Source organism: Hyla sarda, unplaced genomic scaffold (genome assembly GCF_029499605.1).
Source record: "Hyla sarda isolate aHylSar1 unplaced genomic scaffold, aHylSar1.hap1 scaffold_675, whole genome shotgun sequence".
Lineage (NCBI taxonomy): Eukaryota > Metazoa > Chordata > Amphibia > Anura > Hylidae > Hyla > Hyla sarda.
Genome location: NW_026610692.1, coordinates 167,290 through 189,145, shown reverse-complemented (window position 1 = coordinate 189,145; position 21,856 = coordinate 167,290). Strand labels below are relative to the sequence as shown.

Below are 21,856 nucleotides of genomic sequence, written 5' to 3'. Positions count from 1 at the left end.
CTGATTTTTCCTGTCTGAATTTGTCGCACAGAAAGTTGCAGGCCAAATATGTGTGACATTTCTGCGACTTTAGCTTCTAGAGCATTTTTACAACATTATACATAGGTGCTGAATACATAAAAAGCGACTGTTCAGCGACAGACAAGTCGCATCGGCTGAAAGTAGGCCAGAATGTCAGTCCATGTTGGAGCAGGTTTAGATACAGTCTAAAGTATAGATCTCAAAGTCTGTGCACAGAATTTAGCAAGGGCCTCGCACCTTCTGATGCATCAGGTAGGTGCACAATAGCATAGCCTAACCCTCTGTACTTTGGTCTATATTGATGCGGGACATAGACAGCCAGCTGATGACCAATCCATTAGTGCAATGGATGGCTGGAAGCATTTGTCTTTGCCTTTGCAATACCACAGAAGCAATGCATGGTCAATGTACAGCAATGACACACCTGTGTGAACAGCCAGGAGACCCCCCCCCCCCCCCCATGTTATGTTACATAGTTACATAGTTAGTACGGTCGAAAAAAGACATATGTCCATCAAGTTCAACCAGGGAATTAAGGGGTAGGGGTGTGGCGCGATATTGGGGAAGGGATGAGATTTTATATTTCTTCATAAGCATTAATCTTATTTTGTCAATTAGGAACATTCAGCACCCACCCGCTATCAAGGCAGCTGCCTATCATGTCATGCCCTACCTGCACAGGTGTGCTGGCTACTCAAATGATCCAATTAAGGAGGCCATTTAGTCAGCAGCAGCAGAAGTCCTGTGCCTGGACGCTCCAACAGCGGCCAGACACAAGCAGAAGCAGCAGAAGCAGCAGCAGCAGCACCACCTTTTGTTTTTTGGCTGCAGCAGCAAGGCCCACAGGGCTGGCTAGCTGGCTAGCCAGCAAGCAGGTAGCAATGAAAGTAGGAATCTTTCTTTTTAACCCTGTAAGGGGGTGGTGCACTGTACCCGAAGATACTGCCATATCGGGTCAATGCATAGGGCGACGGAAGCAAGCTTCGAAATCGGCCCCCGTTCTCAAAAATCCATTTAATATATGGTCCCCAGATAGGGGACGTATCAGATATTAAACTGATAAGAACAGATACTACACTTGATCTTAGCCAAAAGGCCGAGAAGCGATAACCGTGAAAGGGGCGGGCCCAACAAGGTCCCCTTCATGGGCACTATCACTGCTTGCTGTCAGGGAGGCTGCCAGACAATTTTCCATGCACACTCTGGGCTGGGGGGCAGTCAACCACCAGTACACACAGCAGAACCTAAACCCATACCATTATTGCTAAGCAGCAAGACAGGGGCCCATTGCACTCCCACGGGGCCTTTTTAAATGCAATCCATAACCCGGATTTGCCAGGAACCCTTCTTACTCCTCCTACTTGCATGTGACACTGGGCTTAGGATCTGCATAGGAAACACACACACAAGCACACACCTACCTTTGTTGCCTGCAGATGCCTCCTTGGCTGTCCCCAAACGGTATCAAACCAACACCCACGGGAAGCTGTAAGCATAGAGGACATGCCTGCACCCCATTGGACTTACCTGTGTGGGTTAAATCCGGGTTATTTGACAACCTATGGCGGTGATGGTTCTGCTCAGGCAGAGCAGTGCTGATGCTCCTCATAAAGCTGTCGCTGCTGTGAAGGTTCTAGGTGACATCACAAATCCCTATGGTTACATACACAACAAAGCTGGGTTGTTGTTGTTTACACTCTGCAAGGCCTGTGGAAGTGAGTGACATCATAGCACTGTAGTTCTGAGGGTTCTAGATGGATGCAACAATCTCCTGTTGCTTCTATGAAGGCCATAATAGACGACATCACCAAACAGCTCCATAGTCACATACACAGCAAAGGAGAGATGTTGTTTACACCTAGTGATGTCAGTGGTATTGAGTGACATCACAGCACAGTGCTAAGGCTCCTGGGCCTGGACACAGCAGCGGCTGCAATATCTCAACGGAGAATACGTTTATATATATGTGTGTGTGTGCGCGTATATATATATATATATATATATATATATATATATATATATATATATATTCTCCGCCGAAATCACTTTTAAACCCATTTCCACCTTTTTTTCCCTTCTCTTCCTCTTACTTTTTTTTCACGTTTTTTTACGTTTTTCTCCTTTTCGCCTCTTTTCTGGGCGTATTATTCTTCTTTTTCTTCTTTTTTTTCGTCTAATGCATACCCCATCAGTGCAGCAATGCTTATTCAATACCGCCAGCAGATGGAGACACTGGGGGATAATTTTCTAAGGATTTATACTGATTTTTCCTGTCTGAATTTGTCGCACAGAAAGTTGCAGGCCAAATATGTGTGACATTTCTGCGACTTTAGCTTCTAGAGCATTTTTACAACATTATACATAGGTGCTGAATACATAAAAAGCGACTGTTCAGCGACAGACAAGTCGCATCGGCTGAAAGTAGGCCAGAATGTCAGTCCATGTTGGAGCAGGTTTAGATACAGTCTAAAGTATAGATCTCAAAGTCTGTGCACAGAATTTAGCAAGGGCCTCGCACCTTCTGATGCATCAGGTAGGTGCACAATAGCATAGCCTAACCCTCTGTACTTTGGTCTATATTGATGCGGGACATAGACAGCCAGCTGATGACCAATCCATTAGTGCAATGGATGGCTGGAAGCATTTGTCTTTGCCTTTGCAATACCACAGAAGCAATGCATGGTCAATGTACAGCAATGACACACCTGTGTGAACAGCCAGGAGACCCCCCCCCCCCCCCCATGTTATGTTACATAGTTACATAGTTAGTACGGTCGAAAAAAGACATATGTCCATCAAGTTCAACCAGGGAATTAAGGGGTAGGGGTGTGGCGCGATATTGGGGAAGGGATGAGATTTTATATTTCTTCATAAGCATTAATCTTATTTTGTCAATTAGGAACATTCAGCACCCACCCGCTATCAAGGCAGCTGCCTATCATGTCATGCCCTACCTGCACAGGTGTGCTGGCTACTCAAATGATCCAATTAAGGAGGCCATTTAGTCAGCAGCAGCAGAAGTCCTGTGCCTGGACGCTCCAACAGCGGCCAGACACAAGCAGAAGCAGCAGAAGCAGCAGCAGCAGCACCACCTTTTGTTTTTTGGCTGCAGCAGCAAGGCCCACAGGGCTGGCTAGCTGGCTAGCCAGCAAGCAGGTAGCAATGAAAGTAGGAATCTTTCTTTTTAACCCTGTAAGGGGGTGGTGCACTGTACCCGAAGATACTGCCATATCGGGTCAATGCATAGGGCGACGGAAGCAAGCTTCGAAATCGGCCCCCGTTCTCAAAAATCCATTTAATATATGGTCCCCAGATAGGGGACGTATCAGATATTAAACTGATAAGAACAGATACTACACTTGATCTTAGCCAAAAGGCCGAGAAGCGATAACCGTGAAAGGGGCGGGCCCAACAAGGTCCCCTTCATGGGCACTATCACTGCTTGCTGTCAGGGAGGCTGCCAGACAATTTTCCATGCACACTCTGGGCTGGGGGGCAGTCAACCACCAGTACACACAGCAGAACCTAAACCCATACCATTATTGCTAAGCAGCAAGACAGGGGCCCATTGCACTCCCACGGGGCCTTTTTAAATGCAATCCATAACCCGGATTTGCCAGGAACCCTTCTTACTCCTCCTACTTGCATGTGACACTGGGCTTAGGATCTGCATAGGAAACACACACACAAGCACACACCTACCTTTGTTGCCTGCAGATGCCTCCTTGGCTGTCCCCAAACGGTATCAAACCAACACCCACGGGAAGCTGTAAGCATAGAGGACATGCCTGCACCCCATTGGACTTACCTGTGTGGGTTAAATCCGGGTTATTTGACAACCTATGGCGGTGATGGTTCTGCTCAGGCAGAGCAGTGCTGATGCTCCTCATAAAGCTGTCGCTGCTGTGAAGGTTCTAGGTGACATCACAAATCCCTATGGTTACATACACAACAAAGCTGGGTTGTTGTTGTTTACACTCTGCAAGGCCTGTGGAAGTGAGTGACATCATAGCACTGTAGTTCTGAGGGTTCTAGATGGATGCAACAATCTCCTGTTGCTTCTATGAAGGCCATAATAGACGACATCACCAAACAGCTCCATAGTCACATACACAGCAAAGGAGAGATGTTGTTTACACCTAGTGATGTCAGTGGTATTGAGTGACATCACAGCACAGTGCTAAGGCTCCTGGGCCTGGACACAGCAGCGGCTGCAATATCTCAACGGAGAATACATTTATATATATGTGTGTGTGTGCGCGTATATATATATATATATATATATATATATATATATATTTCTCCGCCGAAATCACTTTTAAACCCATTTCCACCTTTTTTTCCCTTCTCTTCCTCTTACTTTTTTTTCACGTTTTTTTACGTTTTTCTCCTTTTCGCCTCTTTTCTGGGCGTATTATTCTTCTTTTTCTTCTTTTTTTTCGTCTAATGCATACCCCATCAGTGCAGCAATGCTTATTCAATACCGCCAGCAGATGGAGACACTGGGGGATAATTTTCTAAGGATTTATACTGATTTTTCCTGTCTGAATTTGTCGCACAGAAAGTTGCAGGCCAAATATGTGTGACATTTCTGCGACTTTAGCTTCTAGAGCATTTTTACAACATTATACATAGGTGCTGAATACATAAAAAGCGACTGTTCAGCGACAGACAAGTCGCATCGGCTGAAAGTAGGCCAGAATGTCAGTCCATGTTGGAGCAGGTTTAGATACAGTCTAAAGTATAGATCTCAAAGTCTGTGCACAGAATTTAGCAAGGGCCTCGCACCTTCTGATGCATCAGGTAGGTGCACAATAGCATAGCCTAACCCTCTGTACTTTGGTCTATATTGATGCGGGACATAGACAGCCAGCTGATGACCAATCCATTAGTGCAATGGATGGCTGGAAGCATTTGTCTTTGCCTTTGCAATACCACAGAAGCAATGCATGGTCAATGTACAGCAATGACACACCTGTGTGAACAGCCAGGAGACCCCCCCCCCCCCCATGTTATGTTACATAGTTACATAGTTAGTACGGTCGAAAAAAGACATATGTCCATCAAGTTCAACCAGGGAATTAAGGGGTAGGGGTGTGGCGCGATATTGGGGAAGGGATGAGATTTTATATTTCTTCATAAGCATTAATCTTATTTTGTCAATTAGGAACATTCAGCACCCACCCGCTATCAAGGCAGCTGCCTATCATGTCATGCCCTACCTGCACAGGTGTGCTGGCTACTCAAATGATCCAATTAAGGAGGCCATTTAGTCAGCAGCAGCAGAAGTCCTGTGCCTGGACGCTCCAACAGCGGCCAGACACAAGCAGAAGCAGCAGAAGCAGCAGCAGCAGCACCACCTTTTGTTTTTTGGCTGCAGCAGCAAGGCCCACAGGGCTGGCTAGCTGGCTAGCCAGCAAGCAGGTAGCAATGAAAGTAGGAATCTTTCTTTTTAACCCTGTAAGGGGGTGGTGCACTGTACCCGAAGATACTGCCATATCGGGTCAATGCATAGGGCGACGGAAGCAAGCTTCGAAATCGGCCCCCGTTCTCAAAAATCCATTTAATATATGGTCCCCAGATAGGGGACGTATCAGATATTAAACTGATAAGAACAGATACTACACTTGATCTTAGCCAAAAGGCCGAGAAGCGATAACCGTGAAAGGGGCGGGCCCAACAAGGTCCCCTTCATGGGCACTATCACTGCTTGCTGTCAGGGAGGCTGCCAGACAATTTTCCATGCACACTCTGGGCTGGGGGGCAGTCAACCACCAGTACACACAGCAGAACCTAAACCCATACCATTATTGCTAAGCAGCAAGACAGGGGCCCATTGCACTCCCACGGGGCCTTTTTAAATGCAATCCATAACCCGGATTTGCCAGGAACCCTTCTTACTCCTCCTACTTGCATGTGACACTGGGCTTAGGATCTGCATAGGAAACACACACACAAGCACACACCTACCTTTGTTGCCTGCAGATGCCTCCTTGGCTGTCCCCAAACGGTATCAAACCAACACCCACGGGAAGCTGTAAGCATAGAGGACATGCCTGCACCCCATTGGACTTACCTGTGTGGGTTAAATCCGGGTTATTTGACAACCTATGGCGGTGATGGTTCTGCTCAGGCAGAGCAGTGCTGATGCTCCTCATAAAGCTGTCGCTGCTGTGAAGGTTCTAGGTGACATCACAAATCCCTATGGTTACATACACAACAAAGCTGGGTTGTTGTTGTTTACACTCTGCAAGGCCTGTGGAAGTGAGTGACATCATAGCACTGTAGTTCTGAGGGTTCTAGATGGATGCAACAATCTCCTGTTGCTTCTATGAAGGCCATAATAGACGACATCACCAAACAGCTCCATAGTCACATACACAGCAAAGGAGAGATGTTGTTTACACCTAGTGATGTCAGTGGTATTGAGTGACATCACAGCACAGTGCTAAGGCTCCTGGGCCTGGACACAGCAGCGGCTGCAATATCTCAACGGAGAATACGTTTATATATATGTGTGTGTGTGCGCGTATATATATATATATATATATATATATATATATATATTTCTCCGCCGAAATCACTTTTAAACCCATTTCCACCTTTTTTTCCCTTCTCTTCCTCTTACTTTTTTTTCACGTTTTTTTACGTTTTTCTCCTTTTCGCCTCTTTTCTGGGCGTATTATTCTTCTTTTTCTTCTTTTTTTTCGTCTAATGCATACCCCATCAGTGCAGCAATGCTTATTCAATACCGCCAGCAGATGGAGACACTGGGGGATAATTTTCTAAGGATTTATACTGATTTTTCCTGTCTGAATTTGTCGCACAGAAAGTTGCAGGCCAAATATGTGTGACATTTCTGCGACTTTAGCTTCTAGAGCATTTTTACAACATTATACATAGGTGCTGAATACATAAAAAGCGACTGTTCAGCGACAGACAAGTCGCATCGGCTGAAAGTAGGCCAGAATGTCAGTCCATGTTGGAGCAGGTTTAGATACAGTCTAAAGTATAGATCTCAAAGTCTGTGCACAGAATTTAGCAAGGGCCTCGCACCTTCTGATGCATCAGGTAGGTGCACAATAGCATAGCCTAACCCTCTGTACTTTGGTCTATATTGATGCGGGACATAGACAGCCAGCTGATGACCAATCCATTAGTGCAATGGATGGCTGGAAGCATTTGTCTTTGCCTTTGCAATACCACAGAAGCAATGCATGGTCAATGTACAGCAATGACACACCTGTGTGAACAGCCAGGAGACCCCCCCCCCCCCCCCCCATGTTATGTTACATAGTTACATAGTTAGTACGGTCGAAAAAAGACATATGTCCATCAAGTTCAACCAGGGAATTAAGGGGTAGGGGTGTGGCGCGATATTGGGGAAGGGATGAGATTTTATATTTCTTCATAAGCATTAATCTTATTTTGTCAATTAGGAACATTCAGCACCCACCCGCTATCAAGGCAGCTGCCTATCATGTCATGCCCTACCTGCACAGGTGTGCTGGCTACTCAAATGATCCAATTAAGGAGGCCATTTAGTCAGCAGCAGCAGAAGTCCTGTGCCTGGACGCTCCAACAGCGGCCAGACACAAGCAGAAGCAGCAGAAGCAGCAGCAGCAGCACCACCTTTTGTTTTTTGGCTGCAGCAGCAAGGCCCACAGGGCTGGCTAGCTGGCTAGCCAGCAAGCAGGTAGCAATGAAAGTAGGAATCTTTCTTTTTAACCCTGTAAGGGGGTGGTGCACTGTACCCGAAGATACTGCCATATCGGGTCAATGCATAGGGCGACGGAAGCAAGCTTCGAAATCGGCCCCCGTTCTCAAAAATCCATTTAATATATGGTCCCCAGATAGGGGACGTATCAGATATTAAACTGATAAGAACAGATACTACACTTGATCTTAGCCAAAAGGCCGAGAAGCGATAACCGTGAAAGGGGCGGGCCCAACAAGGTCCCCTTCATGGGCACTATCACTGCTTGCTGTCAGGGAGGCTGCCAGACAATTTTCCATGCACACTCTGGGCTGGGGGGCAGTCAACCACCAGTACACACAGCAGAACCTAAACCCATACCATTATTGCTAAGCAGCAAGACAGGGGCCCATTGCACTCCCACGGGGCCTTTTTAAATGCAATCCATAACCCGGATTTGCCAGGAACCCTTCTTACTCCTCCTACTTGCATGTGACACTGGGCTTAGGATCTGCATAGGAAACACACACACAAGCACACACCTACCTTTGTTGCCTGCAGATGCCTCCTTGGCTGTCCCCAAACGGTATCAAACCAACACCCACGGGAAGCTGTAAGCATAGAGGACATGCCTGCACCCCATTGGACTTACCTGTGTGGGTTAAATCCGGGTTATTTGACAACCTATGGCGGTGATGGTTCTGCTCAGGCAGAGCAGTGCTGATGCTCCTCATAAAGCTGTCGCTGCTGTGAAGGTTCTAGGTGACATCACAAATCCCTATGGTTACATACACAACAAAGCTGGGTTGTTGTTGTTTACACTCTGCAAGGCCTGTGGAAGTGAGTGACATCATAGCACTGTAGTTCTGAGGGTTCAAGATGGATGCAACAATCTCCTGTTGCTTCTATGAAGGCCGTAATAGACGACATCACCAAACAGCTCCATAGTCACATACACAGCAAAGGAGAGATGTTGTTTACACCTAGTGATGTCAGTGGTATTGAGTGACATCACAGCACAGTGCTAAGGCTCCTGGGCCTGGACACAGCAGCGGCTGCAATATCTCAACGGAGAATACGTTTATATATATGTGTGTGTGTGCGCGTATATATATATATATATATATATATATATATATATATATATATTTCTCCGCCGAAATCACTTTTAAACCCATTTCCACCTTTTTTTCCCTTCTCTTCCTCTTACTTTTTTTTCACGTTTTTTTACGTTTTTCTCCTTTTCGCCTCTTTTCTGGGCGTATTATTCTTCTTTTTCTTCTTTTTTTTCGTCTAATGCATACCCCATCAGTGCAGCAATGCTTATTCAATACCGCCAGCAGATGGAGACACTGGGGGATAATTTTCTAAGGATTTATACTGATTTTTCCTGTCTGAATTTGTCGCACAGAAAGTTGCAGGCCAAATATGTGTGACATTTCTGCGACTTTAGCTTCTAGAGCATTTTTACAACATTATACATAGGTGCTGAATACATAAAAAGCGACTGTTCAGCGACAGACAAGTCGCATCGGCTGAAAGTAGGCCAGAATGTCAGTCCATGTTGGAGCAGGTTTAGATACAGTCTAAAGTATAGATCTCAAAGTCTGTGCACAGAATTTAGCAAGGGCCTCGCACCTTCTGATGCATCAGGTAGGTGCACAATAGCATAGCCTAACCCTCTGTACTTTGGTCTATATTGATGCGGGACATAGACAGCCAGCTGATGACCAATCCATTAGTGCAATGGATGGCTGGAAGCATTTGTCTTTGCCTTTGCAATACCACAGAAGCAATGCATGGTCAATGTACAGCAATGACACACCTGTGTGAACAGCCAGGAGACCCCCCCCCCCCCCCCCCATGTTATGTTACATAGTTACATAGTTAGTACGGTCGAAAAAAGACATATGTCCATCAAGTTCAACCAGGGAATTAAGGGGTAGGGGTGTGGCGCGATATTGGGGAAGGGATGAGATTTTATATTTCTTCATAAGCATTAATCTTATTTTGTCAATTAGGAACATTCAGCACCCACCCGCTATCAAGGCAGCTGCCTATCATGTCATGCCCTACCTGCACAGGTGTGCTGGCTACTCAAATGATCCAATTAAGGAGGCCATTTAGTCAGCAGCAGCAGAAGTCCTGTGCCTGGACGCTCCAACAGCGGCCAGACACAAGCAGAAGCAGCAGAAGCAGCAGCAGCAGCACCACCTTTTGTTTTTTGGCTGCAGCAGCAAGGCCCACAGGGCTGGCTAGCTGGCTAGCCAGCAAGCAGGTAGCAATGAAAGTAGGAATCTTTCTTTTTAACCCTGTAAGGGGGTGGTGCACTGTACCCGAAGATACTGCCATATCGGGTCAATGCATAGGGCGACGGAAGCAAGCTTCGAAATCGGCCCCCGTTCTCAAAAATCCATTTAATATATGGTCCCCAGATAGGGGACGTATCAGATATTAAACTGATAAGAACAGATACTACACTTGATCTTAGCCAAAAGGCCGAGAAGCGATAACCGTGAAAGGGGCGGGCCCAACAAGGTCCCCTTCATGGGCACTATCACTGCTTGCTGTCAGGGAGGCTGCCAGACAATTTTCCATGCACACTCTGGGCTGGGGGGCAGTCAACCACCAGTACACACAGCAGAACCTAAACCCATACCATTATTGCTAAGCAGCAAGACAGGGGCCCATTGCACTCCCACGGGGCCTTTTTAAATGCAATCCATAACCCGGATTTGCCAGGAACCCTTCTTACTCCTCCTACTTGCATGTGACACTGGGCTTAGGATCTGCATAGGAAACACACACACAAGCACACACCTACCTTTGTTGCCTGCAGATGCCTCCTTGGCTGTCCCCAAACGGTATCAAACCAACACCCACGGGAAGCTGTAAGCATAGAGGACATGCCTGCACCCCATTGGACTTACCTGTGTGGGTTAAATCCGGGTTATTTGACAACCTATGGCGGTGATGGTTCTGCTCAGGCAGAGCAGTGCTGATGCTCCTCATAAAGCTGTCGCTGCTGTGAAGGTTCTAGGTGACATCACAAATCCCTATGGTTACATACACAACAAAGCTGGGTTGTTGTTGTTTACACTCTGCAAGGCCTGTGGAAGTGAGTGACATCATAGCACTGTAGTTCTGAGGGTTCTAGATGGATGCAACAATCTCCTGTTGCTTCTATGAAGGCCATAATAGACGACATCACCAAACAGCTCCATAGTCACATACACAGCAAAGGAGAGATGTTGTTTACACCTAGTGATGTCAGTGGTATTGAGTGACATCACAGCACAGTGCTAAGGCTCCTGGGCCTGGACACAGCAGCGGCTGCAATATCTCAACGGAGAATACGTTTATATATATGTGTGTGTGTGCGCGTATATATATATATATATATATATATATATATATATATATATATATATATATATTTCTCCGCCGAAATCACTTTTAAACCCATTTCCACCTTTTTTTCCCTTCTCTTCCTCTTACTTTTTTTTCACGTTTTTTTACGTTTTTCTCCTTTTCGCCTCTTTTCTGGGCGTATTATTCTTCTTTTTCTTCTTTTTTTTCGTCTAATGCATACCCCATCAGTGCAGCAATGCTTATTCAATACCGCCAGCAGATGGAGACACTGGGGGGTAATTTTCTAAGGATTTATACTGATTTTTCCTGTCTGAATTTGTCGCACAGAAAGTTGCAGGCCAAATATGTGTGACATTTCTGCGACTTTAGCTTCTAGAGCATTTTTACAACATTATACATAGGTGCTGAATACATAAAAAGCGACTGTTCAGCGACAGACAAGTCGCATCGGCTGAAAGTAGGCCAGAATGTCAGTCCATGTTGGAGCAGGTTTAGATACAGTCTAAAGTATAGATCTCAAAGTCTGTGCACAGAATTTAGCAAGGGCCTCGCACCTTCTGATGCATCAGGTAGGTGCACAATAGCATAGCCTAACCCTCTGTACTTTGGTCTATATTGATGCGGGACATAGACAGCCAGCTGATGACCAATCCATTAGTGCAATGGATGGCTGGAAGCATTTGTCTTTGCCTTTGCAATACCACAGAAGCAATGCATGGTCAATGTACAGCAATGACACACCTGTGTGAACAGCCAGGAGACCCCCCCCCCCCCCCCCCCCATGTTATGTTACATAGTTACATAGTTAGTACGGTCGAAAAAAGACATATGTCCATCAAGTTCAACCAGGGAATTAAGGGGTAGGGGTGTGGCGCGATATTGGGGAAGGGATGAGATTTTATATTTCTTCATAAGCATTAATCTTATTTTGTCAATTAGGAACATTCAGCACCCACCCGCTATCAAGGCAGCTGCCTATCATGTCATGCCCTACCTGCACAGGTGTGCTGGCTACTCAAATGATCCAATTAAGGAGGCCATTTAGTCAGCAGCAGCAGAAGTCCTGTGCCTGGACGCTCCAACAGCGGCCAGACACAAGCAGAAGCAGCAGAAGCAGCAGCAGCAGCACCACCTTTTGTTTTTTGGCTGCAGCAGCAAGGCCCACAGGGCTGGCTAGCTGGCTAGCCAGCAAGCAGGTAGCAATGAAAGTAGGAATCTTTCTTTTTAACCCTGTAAGGGGGTGGTGCACTGTACCCGAAGATACTGCCATATCGGGTCAATGCATAGGGCGACGGAAGCAAGCTTCGAAATCGGCCCCCGTTCTCAAAAATCCATTTAATATATGGTCCCCAGATAGGGGACGTATCAGATATTAAACTGATAAGAACAGATACTACACTTGATCTTAGCCAAAAGGCCGAGAAGCGATAACCGTGAAAGGGGCGGGCCCAACAAGGTCCCCTTCATGGGCACTATCACTGCTTGCTGTCAGGGAGGCTGCCAGACAATTTTCCATGCACACTCTGGGCTGGGGGGCAGTCAACCACCAGTACACACAGCAGAACCTAAACCCATACCATTATTGCTAAGCAGCAAGACAGGGGCCCATTGCACTCCCACGGGGCCTTTTTAAATGCAATCCATAACCCGGATTTGCCAGGAACCCTTCTTACTCCTCCTACTTGCATGTGACACTGGGCTTAGGATCTGCATAGGAAACACACACACAAGCACACACCTACCTTTGTTGCCTGCAGATGCCTCCTTGGCTGTCCCCAAACGGTATCAAACCAACACCCACGGGAAGCTGTAAGCATAGAGGACATGCCTGCACCCCATTGGACTTACCTGTGTGGGTTAAATCCGGGTTATTTGACAACCTATGGCGGTGATGGTTCTGCTCAGGCAGAGCAGTGCTGATGCTCCTCATAAAGCTGTCGCTGCTGTGAAGGTTCTAGGTGACATCACAAATCCCTATGGTTACATACACAACAAAGCTGGGTTGTTGTTGTTTACACTCTGCAAGGCCTGTGGAAGTGAGTGACATCATAGCACTGTAGTTCTGAGGGTTCTAGATGGATGCAACAATCTCCTGTTGCTTCTATGAAGGCCATAATAGACGACATCACCAAACAGCTCCATAGTCACATACACAGCAAAGGAGAGATGTTGTTTACACCTAGTGATGTCAGTGGTATTGAGTGACATCACAGCACAGTGCTAAGGCTCCTGGGCCTGGACACAGCAGCGGCTGCAATATCTCAACGGAGAATACGTTTATATATATGTGTGTGTGTGCGCGTATATATATATATATATATATATATATATATATATATATATATATATATTTCTCCGCCGAAATCACTTTTAAACCCATTTCCACCTTTTTTTCCCTTCTCTTCCTCTTACTTTTTTTTCACGTTTTTTTACGTTTTTCTCCTTTTCGCCTCTTTTCTGGGCGTATTATTCTTCTTTTTCTTCTTTTTTTTCGTCTAATGCATACCCCATCAGTGCAGCAATGCTTATTCAATACCGCCAGCAGATGGAGACACTGGGGGATAATTTTCTAAGGATTTATACTGATTTTTCCTGTCTGAATTTGTCGCACAGAAAGTTGCAGGCCAAATATGTGTGACATTTCTGCGACTTTAGCTTCTAGAGCATTTTTACAACATTATACATAGGTGCTGAATACATAAAAAGCGACTGTTCAGCGACAGACAAGTCGCATCGGCTGAAAGTAGGCCAGAATGTCAGTCCATGTTGGAGCAGGTTTAGATACAGTCTAAAGTATAGATCTCAAAGTCTGTGCACAGAATTTAGCAAGGGCCTCGCACCTTCTGATGCATCAGGTAGGTGCACAATAGCATAGCCTAACCCTCTGTACTTTGGTCTATATTGATGCGGGACATAGACAGCCAGCTGATGACCAATCCATTAGTGCAATGGATGGCTGGAAGCATTTGTCTTTGCCTTTGCAATACCACAGAAGCAATGCATGGTCAATGTACAGCAATGACACACCTGTGTGAACAGCCAGGAGACCCCCCCCCCCCCCCCCATGTTATGTTACATAGTTACATAGTTAGTACGGTCGAAAAAAGACATATGTCCATCAAGTTCAACCAGGGAATTAAGGGGTAGGGGTGTGGCGCGATATTGGGGAAGGGATGAGATTTTATATTTCTTCATAAGCATTAATCTTATTTTGTCAATTAGGAACATTCAGCACCCACCCGCTATCAAGGCAGCTGCCTATCATGTCATGCCCTACCTGCACAGGTGTGCTGGCTACTCAAATGATCCAATTAAGGAGGCCATTTAGTCAGCAGCAGCAGAAGTCCTGTGCCTGGACGCTCCAACAGCGGCCAGACACAAGCAGAAGCAGCAGAAGCAGCAGCAGCAGCACCACCTTTTGTTTTTTGGCTGCAGCAGCAAGGCCCACAGGGCTGGCTAGCTGGCTAGCCAGCAAGCAGGTAGCAATGAAAGTAGGAATCTTTCTTTTTAACCCTGTAAGGGGGTGGTGCACTGTACCCGAAGATACTGCCATATTGGGTCAATGCATAGGGCGACGGAAGCAAGCTTCGAAATCGGCCCCCGTTCTCAAAAATCCATTTAATATATGGTCCCCAGATAGGGGACGTATCAGATATTAAACTGATAAGAACAGATACTACACTTGATCTTAGCCAAAAGGCCGAGAAGCGATAACCGTGAAAGGGGCGGGCCCAACAAGGTCCCCTTCATGGGCACTATCACTGCTTGCTGTCAGGGAGGCTGCCAGACAATTTTCCATGCACACTCTGGGCTGGGGGGCAGTCAACCACCAGTACACACAGCAGAACCTAAACCCATACCATTATTGCTAAGCAGCAAGACAGGGGCCCATTGCACTCCCACGGGGCCTTTTTAAATGCAATCCATAACCCGGATTTGCCAGGAACCCTTCTTACTCCTCCTACTTGCATGTGACACTGGGCTTAGGATCTGCATAGGAAACACACACACAAGCACACACCTACCTTTGTTGCCTGCAGATGCCTCCTTGGCTGTCCCCAAACGGTATCAAACCAACACCCACGGGAAGCTGTAAGCATAGAGGACATGCCTGCACCCCATTGGACTTACCTGTGTGGGTTAAATCCGGGTTATTTGACAACCTATGGCGGTGATGGTTCTGCTCAGGCAGAGCAGTGCTGATGCTCCTCATAAAGCTGTCGCTGCTGTGAAGGTTCTAGGTGACATCACAAATCCCTATGGTTACATACACAACAAAGCTGGGTTGTTGTTGTTTACACTCTGCAAGGCCTGTGGAAGTGAGTGACATCATAGCACTGTAGTTCTGAGGGTTCTAGATGGATGCAACAATCTCCTGTTGCTTCTATGAAGGCCATAATAGACGACATCACCAAACAGCTCCATAGTCACATACACAGCAAAGGAGAGATGTTGTTTACACCTAGTGATGTCAGTGGTATTGAGTGACATCACAGCACAGTGCTAAGGCTCCTGGGCCTGGACACAGCAGCGGCTGCAATATCTCAACGGAGAATACGTTTATATATATGTGTGTGTGTGCGCGTATATATATATATATATATATATATATATATATATATATATTTCTCCGCCGAAATCACTTTTAAACCCATTTCCACCTTTTTTTCCCTTCTCTTCCTCTTACTTTTTTTTCACGTTTTTTTACGTTTTTCTCCTTTTCGCCTCTTTTCTGGGCGTATTATTCTTCTTTTTCTTCTTTTTTTTCGTCTAATGCATACCCCATCAGTGCAGCAATGCTTATTCAATACCGCCAGCAGATGGAGACACTGGGGGATAATTTTCTAAGGATTTATACTGATTTTTCCTGTCTGAATTTGTCGCACAGAAAGTTGCAGGCCAAATATGTGTGACATTTCTGCGACTTTAGCTTCTAGAGCATTTTTACAACATTATACATAGGTGCTGAATACATAAAAAGCGACTGTTCAGCGACAGACAAGTCGCATCGGCTGAAAGTAGGCCAGAATGTCAGTCCATGTTGGAGCAGGTTTAGATACAGTCTAAAGTATAGATCTCAAAGTCTGTGCACAGAATTTAGCAAGGGCCTCGCACCTTCTGATGCATCAGGTAGGTGCACAATAGCATAGCCTAACCCTCTGTACTTTGGTCTATATTGATGCGGGACATAGACAGCCAGCTGATGACCAATCCATTAGTGCAATGGATGGCTGGAAGCATTTGTCTTTGCCTTTGCAATACCACAGAAGCAATGCATGGTCAATGTACAGCAATGACACACCTGTGTGAACAGCCAGGAGACCCCCCCCCCCCCCCCCATGTTATGTTACATAGTTACATAGTTAGTACGGTCGAAAAAAGACATATGTCCATCAAGTTCAACCAGGGAATTAAGGGGTAGGGGTGTGGCGCGATATTGGGGAAGGGATGAGATTTTATATTTCTTCATAAGCATTAATCTTATTTTGTCAATTAGGAACATTCAGCACCCACCCGCTATCAAGGCAGCTGCCTATCATGTCATGCCCTACCTGCACAGGTGTGCTGGCTACTCAAATGATCCAATTAAGGAGGCCATTTAGTCAGCAGCAGCAGAAGTCCTGTGCCTGGACGCTCCAACAGCGGCCAGACACAAGCAGAAGCAGCAGAAGCAGCAGCAGCAGCACCACCTTTTGTTTTTTGGCTGCAGCAGCAAGGCCCACAGGGCTGGCTAGCTGGCTAGCCAGCAAGCAGGTAGCAATGAAAGTAGGAATCTTTCTTTTTAACCCTGTAAGGGGGTGGTGCACTGTACCCGAAGATACTGCCATATCGGGTCAATGCATAGGGCGACGGAAGCAAGCTTCGAAATCGGCCCCCGTTCTCAAAAATCCATTTAATATATGGTCCCCAGATAGGGGACGTATCAGATATTAAACTGATAAGAACAGATACTACACTTGATCTTAGCCAAAAGGCCGAGAAGCGATAACCGTGAAAGGGGCGGGCCCAACAAGGTCCCCTTCATGGGCACTATCACTGCTTGCTGTCAGGGAGGCTGCCAGACAATTTTCCATGCACACTCTGGGCTGGGGGGCAGTCAACCACCAGTACACACAGCAGAACCTAAACCCATACCATTATTGCTAAGCAGCAAGACAGGGGCCCATTGCACTCCCACGGGGCCTTTTTAAATGCAATCCATAACCCGGATTTGCCAGGAACCCTTCTTACTCCTCCTACTTGCATGTGACACTGGGCTTAGGATCTGCATAGGAAACACACACACAAGCACACACCTACCTTTGTTGCCTGCAGATGCCTCCTTGGCTGTCCCCAAACGGTATCAAACCAACACCCACGGGAAGCTGTAAGCATAGAGGACATGCCTGCACCCCATTGGACTTACCTGTGTGGGTTAAATCCGGGTTATTTGACAACCTATGGCGGTGATGGTTCTGCTCAGGCAGAGCAGTGCTGATGCTCCTCATAAAGCTGTCGCTGCTGTGAAGGTTCTAGGTGACATCACAAATCCCTATGGTTACATACACAACAAAGCTGGGTTGTTGTTGTTTACACTCTGCAAGGCCTGTGGAAGTGAGTGACATCATAGCACTGTAGTTCTGAGGGTTCTAGATGGATGCAACAATCTCCTGTTGCTTCTATGAAGGCCATAATAGACGACATCACCAAACAGCTCCATAGTCACATACACAGCAAAGGAGAGATGTTGTTTACACCTAGTGATGTCAGTGGTATTGAGTGACATCACAGCACAGTGCTAAGGCTCCTGGGCCTGGACACAGCAGCGGCTGCAATATCTCAACGGAGAATACGTTTATATATATGTGTGTGTGTGCGCGTATATATATATATATATATATATATATATATATATATATATATTTCTCCGCCGAAATCACTTTTAAACCCATTTCCACCTTTTTTTCCCTTCTCTTCCTCTTACTTTTTTTTCACGTTTTTTTACGTTTTTCTCCTTTTCGCCTCTTTTCTGGGCGTATTATTCTTCTTTTTCTTCTTTTTTTTCGTCTAATGCATACCCCATCAGTGCAGCAATGCTTATTCAATACCGCCAGCAGATGGAGACACTGGGGGATAATTTTCTAAGGATTTATACTGATTTTTCCTGTCTGAATTTGTCGCACAGAAAGTTGCAGGCCAAATATGTGTGACATTTCTGCGACTTTAGCTTCTAGAGCATTTTTACAACATTATACATAGGTGCTGAATACATAAAAAGCGACTGTTCAGCGACAGACAAGTCGCATCGGCTGAAAGTAGGCCAGAATGTCAGTCCATGTTGGAGCAGGTTTAGATACAGTCTAAAGTATAGATCTCAAAGTCTGTGCACAGAATTTAGCAAGGGCCTCGCACCTTCTGATGCATCAGGTAGGTGCACAATAGCATAGCCTAACCCTCTGTACTTTGGTCTATATTGATGCGGGACATAGACAGCCAGCTGATGACCAATCCATTAGTGCAATGGATGGCTGGAAGCATTTGTCTTTGCCTTTGCAATACCACAGAAGCAATGCATGGTCAATGTACAGCAATGACACACCTGTGTGAACAGCCAGGAGACCCCCCCCCCCCCATGTTATGTTACATAGTTACATAGTTAGTACGGTCGAAAAAAGACATATGTCCATCAAGTTCAACCAGGGAATTAAGGGATAGGGGTGTGGCGCGATATTGGGGAAGGGATGAGATTTTATATTTCTTCATAAGCATTAATCTTATTTTGTCAATTAGGAACATTCAGCACCCACCCGCTATCAAGGCAGCTGCCTATCATGTCATGCCCTACCTGCACAGGTGTGCTGGCTACTCAAATGATCCAATTAAGGAGGCCATTTAGTCAGCAGCAGCAGAAGTCCTGTGCCTGGACGCTCCAACAGCGGCCAGACACAAGCAGAAGCAGCAGAAGCAGCAGCAGCAGCACCACCTTTTGTTTTTTGGCTGCAGCAGCAAGGCCCACAGGGCTGGCTAGCTGGCTAGCCAGCAAGCAGGTAGCAATGAAAGTAGGAATCTTTCTTTTTAACCCTGTAAGGGGGTGGTGCACTGTACCCGAAGATACTGCCATATCGGGTCAATGCATAGGGCGACGGAAGCAAGCTTCGAAATCGGCCCCCGTTCTCAAAAATCCATTTAATATATGGTCCCCAGATAGGGGACGTATCAGATATTAAACTGATAAGAACAGATACTACACTTGATCTTAGCCAAAAGGCCGAGAAGCGATAACCGTGAAAGGGGCGGGCCCAACAAGGTCCCCTTCATGGGCACTATCACTGCTTGCTGTCAGGGAGGCTGCCAGACAATTTTCCATGCACACTCTGGGCTGGGGGGCAGTCAACCACCAGTACACACAGCAGAACCTAAACCCATACCATTATTGCTAAGCAGCAAGACAGGGGCCCATTGCACTCCCACGGGGCCTTTTTAAATGCAATCCATAACCCGGATTTGCCAGGAACCCTTCTTACTCCTCCTACTTGCATGTGACACTGGGCTTAGGATCTGCATAGGAAACACACACACAAGCACACACCTACCTTTGTTGCCTGCAGATGCCTCCTTGGCTGTCCCCAAACGGTATCAAACCAACACCCACGGGAAGCTGTAAGCATAGAGGACATGCCTGCACCCCATTGGACTTACCTGTGTGGGTTAAATCCGGGTTATTTGACAACCTATGGCGGTGATGGTTCTGCTCAGGCAGAGCAGTGCTGATGCTCCTCATAAAGCTGTCGCTGCTGTGAAGGTTCTAGGTGACATCACAAATCCCTATGGTTACATACACAACAAAGCTGGGTTGTTGTTGTTTACACTCTGCAAGGCCTGTGGAAGTGAGTGACATCATAGCACTGTAGTTCTGAGGGTTCTAGATGGATGCAACAATCTCCTGTTGCTTCTATGAAGGCCATAATAGACGACATCACCAAACAGCTCCATAGTCACATACACAGCAAAGGAGAGATGTTGTTTACACCTAGTGATGTCAGTGGTATTGAGTGACATCACAGCACAGTGCTAAGGCTCCTGGGCCTGGACACAGCAGCGGCTGCAATATCTCAACGGAGAATACGTTTATATATATGTGTGTGTGTGCGCGTATATATATATATATATATATATATATATATATATATATATATTTCTCCGCCGAAATCACTTTTAAACCCATTTCCACCTTTTTTTCCCTTCTCTTCCTCTTACTTTTTTTTCACGTTTTTTTACGTTTTTCTCCTTTTCGCCTCTTTTCTGGGCGTATTATTCTTCTTTTTCTTCTTTTTTTTTCGTCTAATGCATACCCCATCAGTGCAGCAATGCTTATTCAATACCGCCAGCAGATGGAGACACTGGGGGATAATTTTCTAAGGATTTATACTGATTTTTCCTGTCTGAATTTGTCGCACAGAAAGTTGCAGGCCAAATATGTGTGACATTTCTGCGACTTTAGCTTCTAGAGCATTTTTACAACATTATACATAGGTGCTGAATACATAAAAAGCGACTGTTCAGCGACAGACAAGTCGCATCGGCTGAAAGTAGGCCAGAATGTCAGTCCATGTTGGAGCAGGTTTAGATACAGTCTAAAGTATAGATCTCAAAGTCTGTGCACAGAATTTAGCAAGGGCCTCGCACCTTCTGATGCATCAGGTAGGTGCACAATAGCATAGCCTAACCCTCTGTACTTTGGTCTATATTGATGCGGGACATAGACAGCCAGCTGATGACCAATCCATTAGTGCAATGGATGGCTGGAAGCATTTGTCTTTGCCTTTGCAATACCACAGAAGCAATGCATGGTCAATGTACAGCAATGACACACCTGTGTGAACAGCCAGGAGACCCCCCCCCCCCCCCCCCCATGTTATGTTACATAGTTACATAGTTAGTACGGTCGAAAAAAGACATATGTCCATCAAGTTCAACCAGGGAATTAAGGGGTAGGGGTGTGGCGCGATATTGGGGAAGGGATGAGATTTTATATTTCTTCATAAGCATTAATCTTATTTTGTCAATTAGGAACATTCAGCACCCACCCGCTATCAAGGCAGCTGCCTATCATGTCATGCCCTACCTGCACAGGTGTGCTGGCTACTCAAATGATCCAATTAAGGAGGCCATTTAGTCAGCAGCAGCAGAAGTCCTGTGCCTGGACGCTCCAACAGCGGCCAGACACAAGCAGAAGCAGCAGAAGCAGCAGCAGCAGCACCACCTTTTGTTTTTTGGCTGCAGCAGCAAGGCCCACAGGGCTGGCTAGCTGGCTAGCCAGCAAGCAGGTAGCAATGAAAGTAGGAATCTTTCTTTTTAACCCTGTAAGGGGGTGGTGCACTGTACCCGAAGATACTGCCATATCGGGTCAATGCATAGGGCGACGGAAGCAAGCTTCGAAATCGGCCCCCGTTCTCAAAAATCCATTTAATATATGGTCCCCAGATAGGGGACGTATCAGATATTAAACTGATAAGAACAGATACTACACTTGATCTTAGCCAAAAGGCCGAGAAGCGATAACCGTGAAAGGGGCGGGCCCAACAAGGTCCCCTTCATGGGCACTATCACTGCTTGCTGTCAGGGAGGCTGCCAGACAATTTTCCATGCACACTCTGGGCTGGGGGGCAGTCAACCACCAGTACACACAGCAGAACCTAAACCCATACCATTATTGCTAAGCAGCAAGACAGGGGCCCATTGCACTCCCACGGGGCCTTTTTAAATGCAATCCATAACCCGGATTTG

General features: G+C 46.2%; 10 non-coding genes across 10 annotated transcripts; all 10 read right to left on the bottom strand.

Annotated features, from left to right (window-relative positions):
- Window positions 1-938: 938 nt before the first annotated feature.
- Window positions 939-1,129, bottom strand: LOC130343186 (U2 spliceosomal RNA). The gene has a single exon (XR_008882563.1). It is a non-coding gene; the product is annotated as a U2 spliceosomal RNA (small nuclear RNA).
- A 2,090-nt stretch (window positions 1,130-3,219) lies between these two features.
- LOC130343183 (U2 spliceosomal RNA) lies at window positions 3,220-3,410 on the bottom strand. Its single transcript, XR_008882561.1, has one exon. It is a non-coding gene; the product is annotated as a U2 spliceosomal RNA (small nuclear RNA).
- A 2,077-nt stretch (window positions 3,411-5,487) lies between these two features.
- On the bottom strand, window positions 5,488-5,678 carry LOC130343182 (U2 spliceosomal RNA). Its single transcript, XR_008882560.1, has one exon. It is a non-coding gene; the product is annotated as a U2 spliceosomal RNA (small nuclear RNA).
- A 2,081-nt stretch (window positions 5,679-7,759) lies between these two features.
- LOC130343181 (U2 spliceosomal RNA) lies at window positions 7,760-7,950 on the bottom strand. Its single transcript, XR_008882559.1, has one exon. It is a non-coding gene; the product is annotated as a U2 spliceosomal RNA (small nuclear RNA).
- A 2,087-nt stretch (window positions 7,951-10,037) lies between these two features.
- LOC130343180 (U2 spliceosomal RNA) lies at window positions 10,038-10,228 on the bottom strand. The gene has a single exon (XR_008882558.1). It is a non-coding gene; the product is annotated as a U2 spliceosomal RNA (small nuclear RNA).
- A 2,099-nt stretch (window positions 10,229-12,327) lies between these two features.
- Window positions 12,328-12,518, bottom strand: LOC130343179 (U2 spliceosomal RNA). Its single transcript, XR_008882557.1, has one exon. It is a non-coding gene; the product is annotated as a U2 spliceosomal RNA (small nuclear RNA).
- A 2,092-nt stretch (window positions 12,519-14,610) lies between these two features.
- LOC130343191 (U2 spliceosomal RNA) lies at window positions 14,611-14,801 on the bottom strand. Its single transcript, XR_008882568.1, has one exon. It is a non-coding gene; the product is annotated as a U2 spliceosomal RNA (small nuclear RNA).
- Window positions 14,802-16,885: 2,084 nt separating this feature from the next.
- On the bottom strand, window positions 16,886-17,076 carry LOC130343256 (U2 spliceosomal RNA). Its single transcript, XR_008882624.1, has one exon. It is a non-coding gene; the product is annotated as a U2 spliceosomal RNA (small nuclear RNA).
- A 2,082-nt stretch (window positions 17,077-19,158) lies between these two features.
- LOC130343255 (U2 spliceosomal RNA) lies at window positions 19,159-19,349 on the bottom strand. Its single transcript, XR_008882623.1, has one exon. It is a non-coding gene; the product is annotated as a U2 spliceosomal RNA (small nuclear RNA).
- A 2,089-nt stretch (window positions 19,350-21,438) lies between these two features.
- LOC130343254 (U2 spliceosomal RNA) lies at window positions 21,439-21,629 on the bottom strand. The gene has a single exon (XR_008882622.1). It is a non-coding gene; the product is annotated as a U2 spliceosomal RNA (small nuclear RNA).
- Window positions 21,630-21,856: the final 227 nt, after the last annotated feature.